This window comes from Capsicum annuum, chromosome 6 (genome assembly GCF_002878395.1).
Source record: "Capsicum annuum cultivar UCD-10X-F1 chromosome 6, UCD10Xv1.1, whole genome shotgun sequence".
In the NCBI taxonomy this organism is placed as follows: domain Eukaryota; kingdom Viridiplantae; phylum Streptophyta; class Magnoliopsida; order Solanales; family Solanaceae; genus Capsicum; species Capsicum annuum.
The window spans coordinates 106,533,703-106,548,567 of NC_061116.1; positions in this window are offsets into that span (position 1 = coordinate 106,533,703).

A 14,865-nucleotide genomic window follows, 5' to 3' on the forward strand; every position below is an offset into this window, starting at 1 on the left:
TGCCTCTCTCAGAAAAATGGTTGTAATATTTCACTCGGGTATCGGATTTAGGTAAACCTAGTATCGTTGAAATGATAATTCAAAGAGATTTCATTTGATATATAGTAGGCCCTCTAATTCATTATATACAAAAATCTATGGCCAATTGAATTTAACCAAATTTTTGACTCTCACTCAAACTCGAAAGATAGGAAAGCTTTAAACTCGTCCTTGAGTTTGGGGACCTCTATAATCTCAATTCGTGCTCAAATAGGTTCCCACACTAAATAATTGATTAACATGCAAAATTTTCATAGGATTTATGGCTTTTGGATCATCTACGCATAGAAATGACAGTTTTTGTTCTAGCCCAAAATGCAAGGCGTTACATTATATCTCCCTTGGGATCATTCATCCCTGAATGATGGGTATGAATGTTGAATTCTTTAAGGTATGGAATAACATGGACATGATATGTATTCTAAGAAAGGATATAGCCGAGCTGAAATATTTAAACTTCTATCATGAAACTAAATTCTGAGCTGACTTGACTTTACTTGCTTTAAGGAGCTGATTCATGTTGAGAGTTTAGGATTCCCTTGAAGTGTTCATGATCAAATCATACATATTGAATTGAGATGTGATAACTTATGCAAGTATGAATCATGAGAACACTCAAATTAGATCGTATGAAGGTATTACGGTGTCTGAGCTAAAATACTTGGGAAAATTTGAAATTATGCGCTGAACTCTTATGAACTGAGTCATGACTAAATAGTTGAATCTGAAACATGATGCTTTGACTGAACTAAATTCACAACTTACATGGATTCAATAGATTATCTCTTGGGATGGTCATACGCTTGAGACTTCGAATTGTAGGACTGGGCTAAAAGGGGGAAAACCACCGTAACTAGTCTGCCTGACTGTTAAACTGAATTAAATTGGAAACTTATACTTATCAAGAGTATTTCTTCAAAACTCTTTCTAAAGAAGTTCTAGTAACATCAGGGAGCATAGAATCTTGGGTATGTGTTACACAAGACAACCATCTAAGGAATCACAACAATGACACCACTCCATAGCATGGAATATAAACATGTAACTCATAAACTAAGATAGACTTACCAGGCCTTAGGCAAAGAAACTTCTTGTTTTCAAGATTAGTATACTTCTCAAATACACCCTTAAATATACTATTCTCTTTAAATATCATACTCATTTGATTTAATCTTCCATATATTATTAGATATCACACCCTAAGCATAACGTGCCTTACCACTTAAATGACCAACAATGAACTCTTTCTATGGATTCATTAGTGCATATTGCGTTCCTCCACTTAAATCCCAACATGTCATCCAAGCCCATCTTTATAACCACAAATGAAATTCAAGACAAACACCCACAAAGAAATACTTCACATATTATCTAAACCACTATCCATATAACTCCCACATGCTACCCCAATAACACACACACAAAACTTTCAACTAACTATTAGATGTATCAAAGACTTATCCCCAAATCTTAATTCACACTTATGGCCTATCTAAAATAAGCATACAATGGTCTTTAATCAACAAGGAATATTTACTCATCACCACTATCATTACATAAGAAGGAGTCACTAAAAGGTCAGAACATAAGACCTTGAAGCATGGAAGGATATTATATGAGAGTTAACACATAACTGAGGCCTGAGGAACAGAAAATCAACATCATGGATTCATCAAAGTGATCTCAGTTCAGGGAATACCTAGCTATAAGCTAAATCTCACTAATCGTTTGGCGTGTAGCATGAGTTATGGAAACTAAGCACACTATAAAGCATGAGTACATGAGTTATGAGCTGCATGACCTCAACTTGGAGTTCATAACTTATGGAATGTGATTTTGACTACTGAAATAAACTGGAACTCCTCATTTTGGAACTAGAAGAGTACATATTTCTCTATCATATGCATGAACATGAACTATGATCATGGAACTGAAATGTAAGGCATAAGTTAAGTATTAGAATAATTGAAAACAATACTAAGATAAGAATGGGTTGAGCCTCACCCTCACTTTTGATGTTCTATATCATAGTTGTATTACTACTAAAATCTGAGAGCCTGCCTTAGTCACTTGTTCTATCATCTCTCCCTTAGCCTTAAGCCATCATCTTATGTTTGAGACATCCCTTACCAAACTCTAAACTGAATAACACTAACTATACGCTAGGGTCTGGAAGACAACAATACACTAAATTAAATAGAACATAACCCAAATGACTACACTGGAAGTGGAAAAAACCATTGTTAATACTACTTTCTGAGATACACTCTATCTTTCTATAGCCCCCCTAATAGTCATCATATAATACTTGAACACTTACTAACTTCGAATCTTCATGAGTATCCCCATAGTCAGAGTGCACACCCTCTAGCACTTTAACTCTTATTTCTGTCGGTTCAACCTTCAAAAATTCAAACTTAGATTCTAACACTTAACAAAGATATCACCAAGCCTTTGATGAATCATACTACTCTGACATTGCCTACCAATATCATAACTCCAAACTTATATCTCTCTACTATGAGAATCAAGATCATATCAAAAGGCTCAACATTAACAATCAAAACTCCTTAACTTGGCTATTTAGAACACCATATACCATCTAACTAGTCATTCTCCACCTAGCAACTCAACGGTACCACTAGCCACACATAACATGTAATAGCCTTAGAAAAATACCGCAACCTCATATCACCTTGGTATACTTCTACTTCATATATACAACATCATACTTTATTATGGATCAAATACACTTAAGCTCTTGCATGCACTGTTCAAGCCTATTAGATCGCTTCTATAAAGCTAGTATCATTAACAAAGAAATAATCACATCCACCTCCATGGCCATCAATTGTTCAAACTTAAAGTCTAGTTCTAAACATGATTTACAACCCAACCTTACACACAATTTTCACTTGGAATCTACGAAATAAAACATCAAGAAACAATAGTACACTAAAACTCCGTAGCCTTGATAATCGATCATGACCTTACGGTTTTCCTTATTATAATTCATTAACACACACTATTTCAAGACATCAAGCTTATAGTATTGCATAAATTATCTAACACCAATGAAGAATGCAACATAATATACTAGTCCATCAAATTGCGATATTCTACCCAAATATCTCATTTTATTTAGATACAGCCCACAACAAAAAGACCTTCATGACATCACTACTATGCCTCGAAATCTACTACATATCTTCTCACAAGTAGTACTAGTTTACAACTACCAAAAGAAAAAAGGTCAAGGGGGTAGAGCATATAATAGAAATGGTTAACCTTAATCTTATATTATAACACCATACAATCTTATCAACTCATACGACTTTCTCACATCATACTTACTTATCCAAGCTACATTTATACTACCTTCAAATTCCACAAACAACAGTGTGTCTATAATTATAACTTACTGGCTAATCTAGCCATTTTCATACTTAGAGCAAACAACAAATCACCTTAGCGAATAACTCCGTCTCTACCTTCTACTAACTAACACATAAGGACGTATCACTTTATTAACAACTCAATCTCATGCAAAAAAATTCAGCTATAGATACATTCAATAAATCACCCTTACCACTTTTCGTGCCATTACGCCTCTAAACCCGTAGTTCCAACCAACACAAGAATCAACAAGATGAATAACAAGTTGCTAGTGAATTGAAATATGCCTCACACGGCTTCACCAGAATTTGATTTATGTTTTGATCAAGAAAATGAGAGGAATAATAAAGAAATTATGCTAGTGAATCAAAATAACCCAACACGGCTTTACTAGACTTTTAGTTTCAACAACACAATGATAACAAGATTACAAGAGATAGAAACTTGACACACAATAATTAATGATCTAAGAATGCATATCTTACTCTGTATAAATAAAATTTAGAGTCAAACACTTCCCCCACAGACTACCATACAATCCATACATGCTACTAGCTGCTACATAAGTTTATAACTAAAAAGGGGTAAATCATCCTCAAATATCGGTTATTCAACTTAAATATTTATTTACACAAAAGTCACCCTTACTCTGACTTCTAACTTTGTGACTTCACATCACCAACTTCTTGGTCCAACATCACAACCAATAGGTCATGACACCAATACTTAATTTATACTACTACTCAGGTAGAAATATAGTTCCTATATTCTGCAACACATTATCCCCCCTTTAAGCATGAAATCTGCAACATAAATTTTTGAAAAGAATCGACTACACTTAATATCACAGGCTAAAAAGCATGATTTCTTCAAGATCAAGGTTTACACTAGAATCTATACACTCAGAAGAACTAAAAGAATCTTATCAAGTCCTTGTATAGTTTTTTTTAAATCTTATATGATTTAATTAGAAGGAACCATACCATTTAGACTCTAAAATCTTGCACTTGAATCACCCCAATAATGAGACATGTTTGTGAACATTAGAGTAAGGAAATAATTGGGATGACTGTTACTTTTGTATGGGAGACACTATAGCACGAATTAGAGTATGAGAGAGGAAAATGTTGACTCTATTGCACGAGCTAGAACATGAAGAAAGAGAGACATTCCTATATGCCTTGTAGCCTCCTAGTTATAAGTATGGCGTGCTATATACTCATAAATAAGACTCTACCCGATGTAATTTTGCAGATACCCTGGAATAATGAACCGTGCTCTGACACCAAGTTTTTCTTGAGCCAAATCGAGGCCCAGGCCGTGATAAGCATCCCAAACCATGAAGGAGTGAATGCCTTTCTCTGTCTGGTAGTCATTCACAACATTCATAAAATAATGAAAAGATGCAAAAAATAATTCACGGTGGAACCATCGTCATACTCTAAGTTCAATTTAACAATGAAGAAGGAAATCAAATATCCACTAAACAACATCTGAACCAGACAACAAAATCTCTACTACATGATAAAAGAACAGCTATTCGAAAACTGGGACAAGACCCCAGTAGACCAAAACAAAAGGAATAACATAATCTAAAATAAACAGGCCTTCAGAAACAACGAAGGCTCAACACTACACAGATAACTTCTCTCTGAATACTCTACTGCTTAGCTAAACCCCTAGATAGAGGCTCAGAAATTGGGAGGTAGGGGGTCAGTACAATTATACCGGTACACAGAGCAAATCTAAAATAATAATTTATATTCAATATATGTGAGAGCAATTTAAATAGTTCATAAATATATCGTAAGGTAAAATCACATTGGCATATTTAAAGGACTCCATAAAATCATCTTAACTCTGTGACACTTTTTGTTTTACTTTTGTGCTAGGTGGGATACCTAACAATTTTACCACTTTTACCGACTGCCTTATCTCGATTACCACCAAGATAGGAGTACTAGTGAGGGAAGAGCACACACATCACACAGTAGGGTACCATAATCCCAATCAAGTCACTATGTCATGGTTGGGCTCAAGATGTCAAAGCAGGGATCCAAACCAAAAGTCTCGATTTAGGATGACAAATTAATCGGTACACAAGATCACATAGCAGGGTACCAAGTTTCTACGCTAATAATTCATGATTTTCGGCATAGAGTCATCTGAGTCGTGTTTTCTTCAGGTAACCACCTAACTCATATTAACCAAGTTTTTACATCTTTAAAACATGTATTCTCCAAAATCAAACTATGAAATCTCTAAATCTATACGGCATACATTTATATGGTATCATCATACCATTGACTTGCAAGTCACATTTCTGAGCCATTTATAGCATATTATCATCTCTTCTTACAGAATATGTAGTTTGGGACCACTATAACAATAAATCAATTCAAAGAATTCTTTCTTTTAAATTCACGTACACACCTGTAAGAAACTTTCTCTTTATCAATATTTTAATAATACAAGGTGGTCATATCAAGTTTCTCAATTACACGCTCTTCTTCCTCTTTAAAACAAAAACATAATTTTGATTAAAAACACCCTATCATCATATCTAAATCATGTTCAAATACTCTAATATTGGGACAACTACTTTCAAAATATAAAACATGTATTTCAACTTTTTCCCAACAAGATCACAAACTTTATTTCATCATAAGAGAGGAGTTTCGTAATTTGTCCTCTCAAACAATCTCCAATTTCATTCTTATACATATAGATGTAAATCAATTTAATAGGAAAAGTCCTAAAGGAAAAAGCAAAAATATCATTAAAGCATTCATGATGCATAATTAAAATCATCGATTCCAAAACCCCTTAATAAATTCATGCTTGATAAATTTTAAATCATAATCAAGTGTTTCAACAAGCCAATGTAGTTTTTAGGAAGAATCTCACGTACCTTAAATTAGAAGCTTTTGAATGAACTCTAGATTTTGTGATGCTATACGTATGATTGATGGTTGCTTCTTGTATCTCTCTCAATGGGGATTCCGAATCTTGAAGAATTAAGGAAAATCTACGGTTAAATCTTAAGATATATTGATCTTTAGGTTGAAACCCTAAGGAGGGTTCTTGTTGATTTTAAGAGAAAATAACCTTATTTTCATATTTGGAGGATGTAATCCCATGTTTAAGATGGCCAAGGGGTTGGAAATGCCCAATTTGCCCTTAAAATAGAAAAATAGCCTCTAAAAATTTGGTGTGTGTGACAAAGCCTGCATTGTATGCTAATCATATGCAGCTACTGCCTCTCTCACAAAAATAGTTGTAACTTTTTGCTCGGGTATTAGATTTAGGTGAAATTGATATTGTTGGAAATATAATTTGAAGAGATTTCATTTGATAAATAGTAAGCCCTGTAATTAGTTATATATAAAGAGTTATGGCCGATTGAAGTTGAACTAATTTTTAACGCTCAGTCAAACTCGAACGATAGAAAAGCTTTAAACTCCTTCTTGAGTTTGAATACCTCTATGATCTCAATTCATTCTCAAATATGTTCCCACACTATATAATTTATTAACATGCCAAATTTATATAAGATTTAAGGCTTTTGTATCATCTCTGCATTGAAATGATGGTTTTCGTTCTATCCCAATATTCGAAGTATTAGCATATCTAAACAACTAGAATAAATACAGTAGTTTATAAAGGGTCATCCTACTTAACAACTCTAGTAGAGTGAAAAAAATCATGAGCTTGCCAATTAATCAGTACAAAATACTAATTACTATCTATCAACCTCCATATTGTCAACTGATCATCTATTAAAACCTATTTTTATAAATATTGATTAAGAAAATCTACTCAACCTTGTTGTATTCCTTATCCATATCACGCTTGAAAACCACATTAGTTGGATTTTCCCTCCTAGAAATATTTCTGATAATTTGTTGAGCTAACAACAAATTTCAAAAAATATTAAATTCTTTAACAAAGCCAATCTGATTTTGAGAGATGAATCTTGGTAATAATCCCTCCAAGTTGTCATGTCAAATTCTGACAATAACTGTTTTGAGAAGGTTACTAAGATTTATTAGTCTCGTACTTCAGAATGACTGCAACAACTTTTTCTTAGAGGGTAGGTTCAAATTTATGTGAGTAATTGATTTGAGAAGGGTTTGGCCTTCAAAAAAAAACATTTACCAATGGATAAATTTTTTCCAATAATTTCCTAGTAGATTTTAAAGAAACTTCAAGTAAAACCATCATGTCCACAAACACTATCCCCATTAAGTTCAAAAATTATATATTTTTCCTCATTTTCTATATAATAGGCATTAAACCTACCATTTTCCTCTTTGGTAAATGTTTACGGGATGTATTCCTATAATGAATATTCCCTCTCATCCATGGTAGTTGTGAATGGATTCAGGAAAAAGCTATTGCTTCTGTAGCAACCTTCTCACTTATCTATTATATTTCTTCATTCTTTAGATTACCAAACTTTTTCTTCTCCACGTGGATCAAGCTATGAAAAAATATGGTATTGTATTCCCCTTCATAAAACTATTCGATCATAGATTTTATCTCCGATAATCTTCCTTAATTTTCAAATTATAAATCAATTCAGTTTGTGCTTGCTTTAGAGCTGCCCTATTTGTACTAGTGAAAAATTCTTTAAACAACCCTTATGTTATTCTAACAATGTCCTTTTAAATAACCAGTTCTTAAAAATATCACTTAGTTTTTTTTTTTTTGCTCAAAACAAATAGAATTACTTTGGTTCTCTTTATTTTCTACTTCAAATTTATGAACATATCTGCCTTAGTAAAAGAGTTACAAGAATTTTCAACCACGTCCCTTAATCCATCTGTATCAACCCAAAACATTATGAATCTAAAAAGTATCCTAAATGGCTCTTCTTGGGCTCTACAAGCTAATAGTATAGGTGCGTGATCTGAATCTGCCCTTACATTGATATTCCTTGTCAACAATACTAGCATGCCAAAGAAAGCTTGATTAATTAACAATCTATCTAGTCTATGGAAAATAAAAGATTCATATGTCCCTTCATTTCACCGTGTCAAGAGACTACCTTTGAAATATATATCTAGTATATCAGCAGAGTTAACATAAAAGGAAAAGTTGTCATACTCTTATGGATACTAAAAGGCTAGCGGTTTACTCTTTGACATAAGTATAATATTGAAATATCCTTCAACTAACCAATTAGGTCCCATATTATGACCTAAATTATATATATCACTCAACAACTCCAATATCAGTGTAGCATCATATTTTGTATGTATAAAAGTGGTTATTATAGGCCAACCAGTATCTAAAAATTTCATAAACCCAATAATTTATTGTTCTGTATCTTATAATTCTTTAAATAATGTTATCTAGTACAAATATTCATATCATGATATTCATGATACTACTAGCATATGTCATTACCAATTTTATTTTATATTTCTATAATTGTCTAGCTTTCTTGAAATGTCTTATTAAAGCAATGAACTTAAACTTGTGAAATCTATGCAACATTTATAATCTATGAAAAACATGATTGTTCCTTATAGGCCTTATATTCCAGTATAATGCTTTCATTATCATTTATCAGATGACTTGATTCTCTTTTCGGTAAAACTCTTGTAGGCTGCTTCCCTTTTATTTTTCCTTTCATTTTCTTCATCTTTGATTGTGTTTGTGGTGATGGACCAGCCTCCTTTATAACTAATTTTATACTCTACTAGTTGTCTTGTTCCTCTTTATCTTCAATGTTGCTTTTTCTAATGCTGATCTACTATTTTATCTTCTTTCTCTTATTACACTTGTTAGATACTATATCATGCAATTTCTTCTCATGCGAAGCTTTTTTCTTTTCATGGATAGGTTGTGGCATAATATTAATATTTTGTACTTCATCATATCATCTAAATTCTAACATATCTTCCTCTGTTTTAGGTGCATTTATCTTAATTAAATGTTCTACTCTTTCCATTGTAGTGTCCACACTTAAAGGATCATGGTAAGTGAAATTGGCTAGTTCTTTCTCAATATTATAGGCATATGTAATATCCTCATTAATTTTTTCTAGTGATCTATCAGTACTTAATCATTACTGTAGGTGATACTCAACTCCGGCCTTTTATCCTCATCATAAACTACATTATTTTCCCTATGTGAATTGGGTGAATCAATTGTTGTATCATATTTATGACTCTCGCTGCTTTTAACTACTTTACCTTTTTTGTTGTTTTTTCTTTGTTTTCTTTCCTCTACATCATCATTTTTTCACTCTTTTTACTATGCATATTTGTTGCTTCATCAAATCACAAAGAGTTATCATTATTGATTTTATGGAATTATCTATTTTAACAAACAATTTTTGTTAGCATCTAATTTATGTATTTCATCAACACTATCTATAGCATTCTTATTTTTTAGTTGCTTTTGGTGATGAACAACCTCCTTGCATATTAATAATTTTTTACTTTCACTTTATTGATTTGAAAATTCAGCAAAATTCCATTGCAACCTGCTTATACTCATTATGTTGAAGCACATTAAAAGGATTAGTAGTGCTAACACCTTTGTTAGATTGTAGTTTGCACTCAATACACCATTATCCATCTTGAATCTTCTCCTTGTTGGGTTTCACTTTGCAACCATTACCTTTCCATTTATGTAACCCATTTGTATAGGTTTGTTTCTCAATGTTGTTGTCTTTGATTCTTATTTGTCTTCCATCTTCTTCATTCTTAATTTTTGATGTAAACTGCTATATTCATTTTTCTCATGTCCTTATAATTTGAATGTATGACAATACTTAAGCAACATGTCATAATAGATCTTGTAGCTTTTAGCTTGATTTCTTTGGTCTTATTGTTCACCACCTCTATCTCTACACACTATGGTAGTTTAACATCAAGGTCAAATTGGAGATAGCAGCCAATGAAAGAAAATATCCATTCACAAAAAATGTATTCAATAGATTTGAAAACTATATTCATACCATATCTTGAGTAGTTTTCACATTTAGTTTAAATTTTGCATCATAACTGAGTGATCTCGTTGATATACCACACCATCCTTCACAGTGATATAGTAAACATCTTTGAGAAACATGTTTACAAAGTCCTCCATAAGGTTAAATTGCCTCAAGAGATGTCTATTTCTTAGAAGACCAATATTGTAATCTCCTTTTAACTTACACTATTTTGATATTTGAATATGAAAATTCTTTACTTTTGACAAACCATAAGAACTTTTTTCAATAAGTTCTAACTGTAGATCCTCTAGCATATTCATCTATTTTTCAGTCTATGTCATTAAAAGCAGTCCATTATTATATTCCATGGGGTTAATTTTTGTACTACCATGAATGATATTTTTTTTATTTTAGGAATTTTTATTTGGATTCATAAGGTCAACATATTTTATCTTGATGGTTTTTGTTTCCTCATTCTTCATCGCACAACTATGAAAAATAATAGACTAAGAAGGCAATGTATGAATTTTGGAATTCATCTCTTTGCTAGGCAAAAATGTACATTCATAAGGAGATGTAAGAATCTTAAGATAGTTTGGATGATACAGTTCTATAAAATTAAATGGATTTATGAGTTATAGTTTCTAACCAACCTGTTAAGGTTGTCTAGTGGTTGGTCCGACCATGAGAGTGTTGGTGGTGGGACATTTTAGAGTTAATAGGGGGCGCACATATGTTAAGGTGATGTGCATTTTTTGTAGTAGTGTTTTTAATTTTTTTTGTAGTATCTTTTTATTTTTCACACAAATTTAACTTCAAATAAAAGATTTTTTTTTTCAAATATTAATCCATCATCTTCCTTTAGCCTAACTATCTATTAAACGCAAAGTTTCCTTGTTTCTACTCTCTCAACAACAAGGTATGTTTTTCTCTCTCTTTTCTTCTATAGATGGTAGAAAAAAAATGTATGGGCATGTTAAAGAAAGTTATGAACTTTTATCTTTGAGTACAAATTTGATTCAAGAGAAGATAAATTCATTATATCTATAAAGTTTTGTTTTTCTTTTTTGTGGGGCTTAAAACATGTCAAGATTGTTGAAAATTTCCAAATCAACTTGATGACCAATAATTATGCTAATGTCTATATTGTGGATGTTTTCCTTTGTTTGATTTGGTTTTGATAGGCTAGGGGATGAAATTTCATATGAACATGAGTAGTAAGATAGATGGAAGTAGTGCTTTCTTTGTTGACAAAAAATTTGGTTATGCTTGAGTACCCAAAGAAAAAAAAGCTAATTGTTGTGTGATTAATTGATAATATTTAAGTTTGACTGATTTGAATAGTAATTTCTAGTATACTAAACAGTGGATCCATCCAAGAAAAAGAAAGAACAATGTGTAGCACCTTGTAAAAAAGTATTCTCCTCAAAGGAAACAAGTTCTAAATAAAGAAAATAAAAAATCTCTTATAGTTTTAACGTGAAGGATCTGGAACCTTTTCAACTATTTGGTGAATTTGTGTTTGTCTTATGGAAGCCAAAGAGTGTGTTGAGTTAAATTTTATAAAGGAATAGATAACATAAAAAGGGATTGAGATTCCATCACTGATAAAAGAGTGTCCAGAGGTTTATAGCAATGTTATGCATTATAAATTGTGCATATTTAATAGAGAACCCAAAGAGGAAAAGAAAATGATAATGTGGGAGTTTTATGCTAATTTTCCAAAACATGTCGACTTTGTATGCATATTTTTATAGAAAAAGCATGATTTCTCATTAAAAATAACTTTTAGGGGCCTATAACATTCCTGCGATTGACTCCAACAAATAAAATGATCTTTACCAAAATAACTACACCAAAGAGAAGTACCAATAGGGGTTGTCGATTAATGAATTATTCTTAATGGGGAAAAAGTATAACAGATTTTACATACTCATAATTTTTGATCCAATAGTATGAAAACTACATCCATATATTGTTAGTATAATCAATAACCAATTCACTATTGATAGTAAAATCAATAACCAATTTACTCTTACAACGACAACTTTTAAGGACCATGAATTTAAAGTGGCCCTTATCTACTACTTAATCAGGGGGATTGAGTTTGATCCTACACAAATAAATTAAGATGAGATGTTCAAAACGGGAAGCATAAAAAATATTGTTTCTATTTTAAATCCTTTTCACACAGCTATATAGACTCTCTAGGCTCAAGAAGAGAAATACCTATATTATCCTTAAGACGGTTGAACATATTTGAGCCAACAAAATTATAATTCAAAAGATATTTGCACCCATTGATGATCCATATAAAAACAATTTGGATAAGATAGCAGATTCACTAGACGCAACCCCTAAGGCTACTACTACCAAACTGCCTCTTCCAGCTTCACAAGTCTCATCAAGATCTTCATTTGAGGAGAGATTTTTGAGGATAGAAGAAGAGGTAAGTGAGATTTCTAAATCGATAGGTAATTTGAATAAGAAAATGGATGATTTTAGCGTGAATTCTTAAAATTCTAGAGGAAGATTGTGGTAATGGTTACTGCGGCTTGTTGGGCCTGAAAAATAGACCTTGACATCTTCTTCAACGCGGAATAATGAGGTGCAGGGAAGTTTCCTTTTCTCTTACTATTTTTAATGTTACTAACATATTCCATAATTTCAGTGTTTGGGTGATGGATTAGTTGTGGTGCATGCTATCGATTTTAGGATTTTTATTTTTATTTTTTACTTTCTAAATTTTTTAAAAAATCCCTTTATCTTTCAATTAATTACTTTCTAGTACTTCTATGTCTTTCTGGTTGGTTCATTACCATAATTGTAATATTTTGAACCAAAAATATTTAGGATGGCGTCGAGTCATAGTCGCTAAACTAGTGTTAAAAGCAGAATTGATTGTTTCCTAACAATAGATTTTATTACTTGCTTTTTAAAAAAAAAAAATTCACTCATTGGCACTTGAGTTAGATCATATTAATATTTAAACATTGTTTGGTCTAGAAAATATTGTGTAGTACTCATACTTTGAAGGATCTACAACTTTGCTTGGTAGTACTTGAGGTAAAATTTTAGGAATCCCAAAAAAAAAAAATGATTACAGGCTTTCTTAGTTACCTTTGTTTATCATATATGACCCACCATTAATTATATCCACCTTAGTTAGCCAATTTGAGCTTTATAGTAGTCTACTTTCTTTGAAAACCAAGTGATCCCTAAAAATTTATTCCCTTTACGATATATGCTCTTGAGTTTTATTACAAAAAGTAGGGAAATTATGCTATGCAAGGCTCTATTAAGTGTGTGGTGTTTGAAAAATATATATAGTTTGTAGGATGATTCTTAATTAATGATAATAATTAAAGAAGGGTAGGGGTAGGGGAGCTGATTGTGTAAGCATCACTTTAAGGAGCAAATTTTTGAACATATTTTTAAGTTGGTTGTGTTAATTGGAAAAAAATATTTAGGGTTGAAGAATCGTTGGGTGGTGTAGTAGACTCATGGTATATAGCTACAAGGAAATGTGGCATAATTGAATTTATAACTACATAAAATTCCTTACCGTAATTAAAACCATTAGAGGTCTTATATGATCACAACTTGAAAATTTCTACATTAGTGAAGAGCAATTCGATCCCATAACTATGGTATTCCATAATGGCAGGAAGGACTTTTATGGGTGCGAATGATTATAATCTATTTGTGTGAGATACATGTGAAAATTCTATCTAATGAGAGTATTTGCATCTTTATTCTTGTGAGTTTGTTCAAAGATTGATGCACACTTTAACTTTGGGTATCAATGAGTAGCCATATGATGAAGAGTTTTGTATGCACCTTTGGACATAGATTGACTTAATTCATGTTTTTAACATTTTTTCATTAATTTTAGGAGTGATTGTGTTTAGTTTAAATTTGATCAAATAAGCAAAAGCTCAAGTGTGGGGGTGTTTCAAGGGAGTAAAAGTCATGAGTTTATTTGATCTTTTTGACATGATCTTGGTTTATTTTGATCTTATACTGTGCAAATATTAATAATTTCTTTGTTGAATGTGTTCAAGAGAAGTTGAAGTAGAGTTACAAGAATTCAAAAAATAGATAAAAGAAAGCTTTGGCCAAGTATAAGGCCCACGCGATCGTGCAGCCTTAAGCTTTGGTTGCATGGAAAAGGAAGACAGAGAGTTTGTTATTGTAAGTCTTGCGCGTTTAGCTACGTGAAGAAGACTCTAGCCGCTAGATGTGGAGAGACACAATGGAACATAAGAAATTAAGGTTATCTTTGAATTTTACATGTGACTACCTCATGCTATATAAGTTGAAATTGTCTTAAATATTAGTGTATCATATTTAGAGCAAGTAATACATAAGGAGAAAGAACAAGAACGAATAATGACGAAGCGTACACTATTATAATCCAAAATGAAAGTTGTGATTAAGTGTTTGTTGCAATGTCTTATAGTTTTTTCTATATTTTTGTG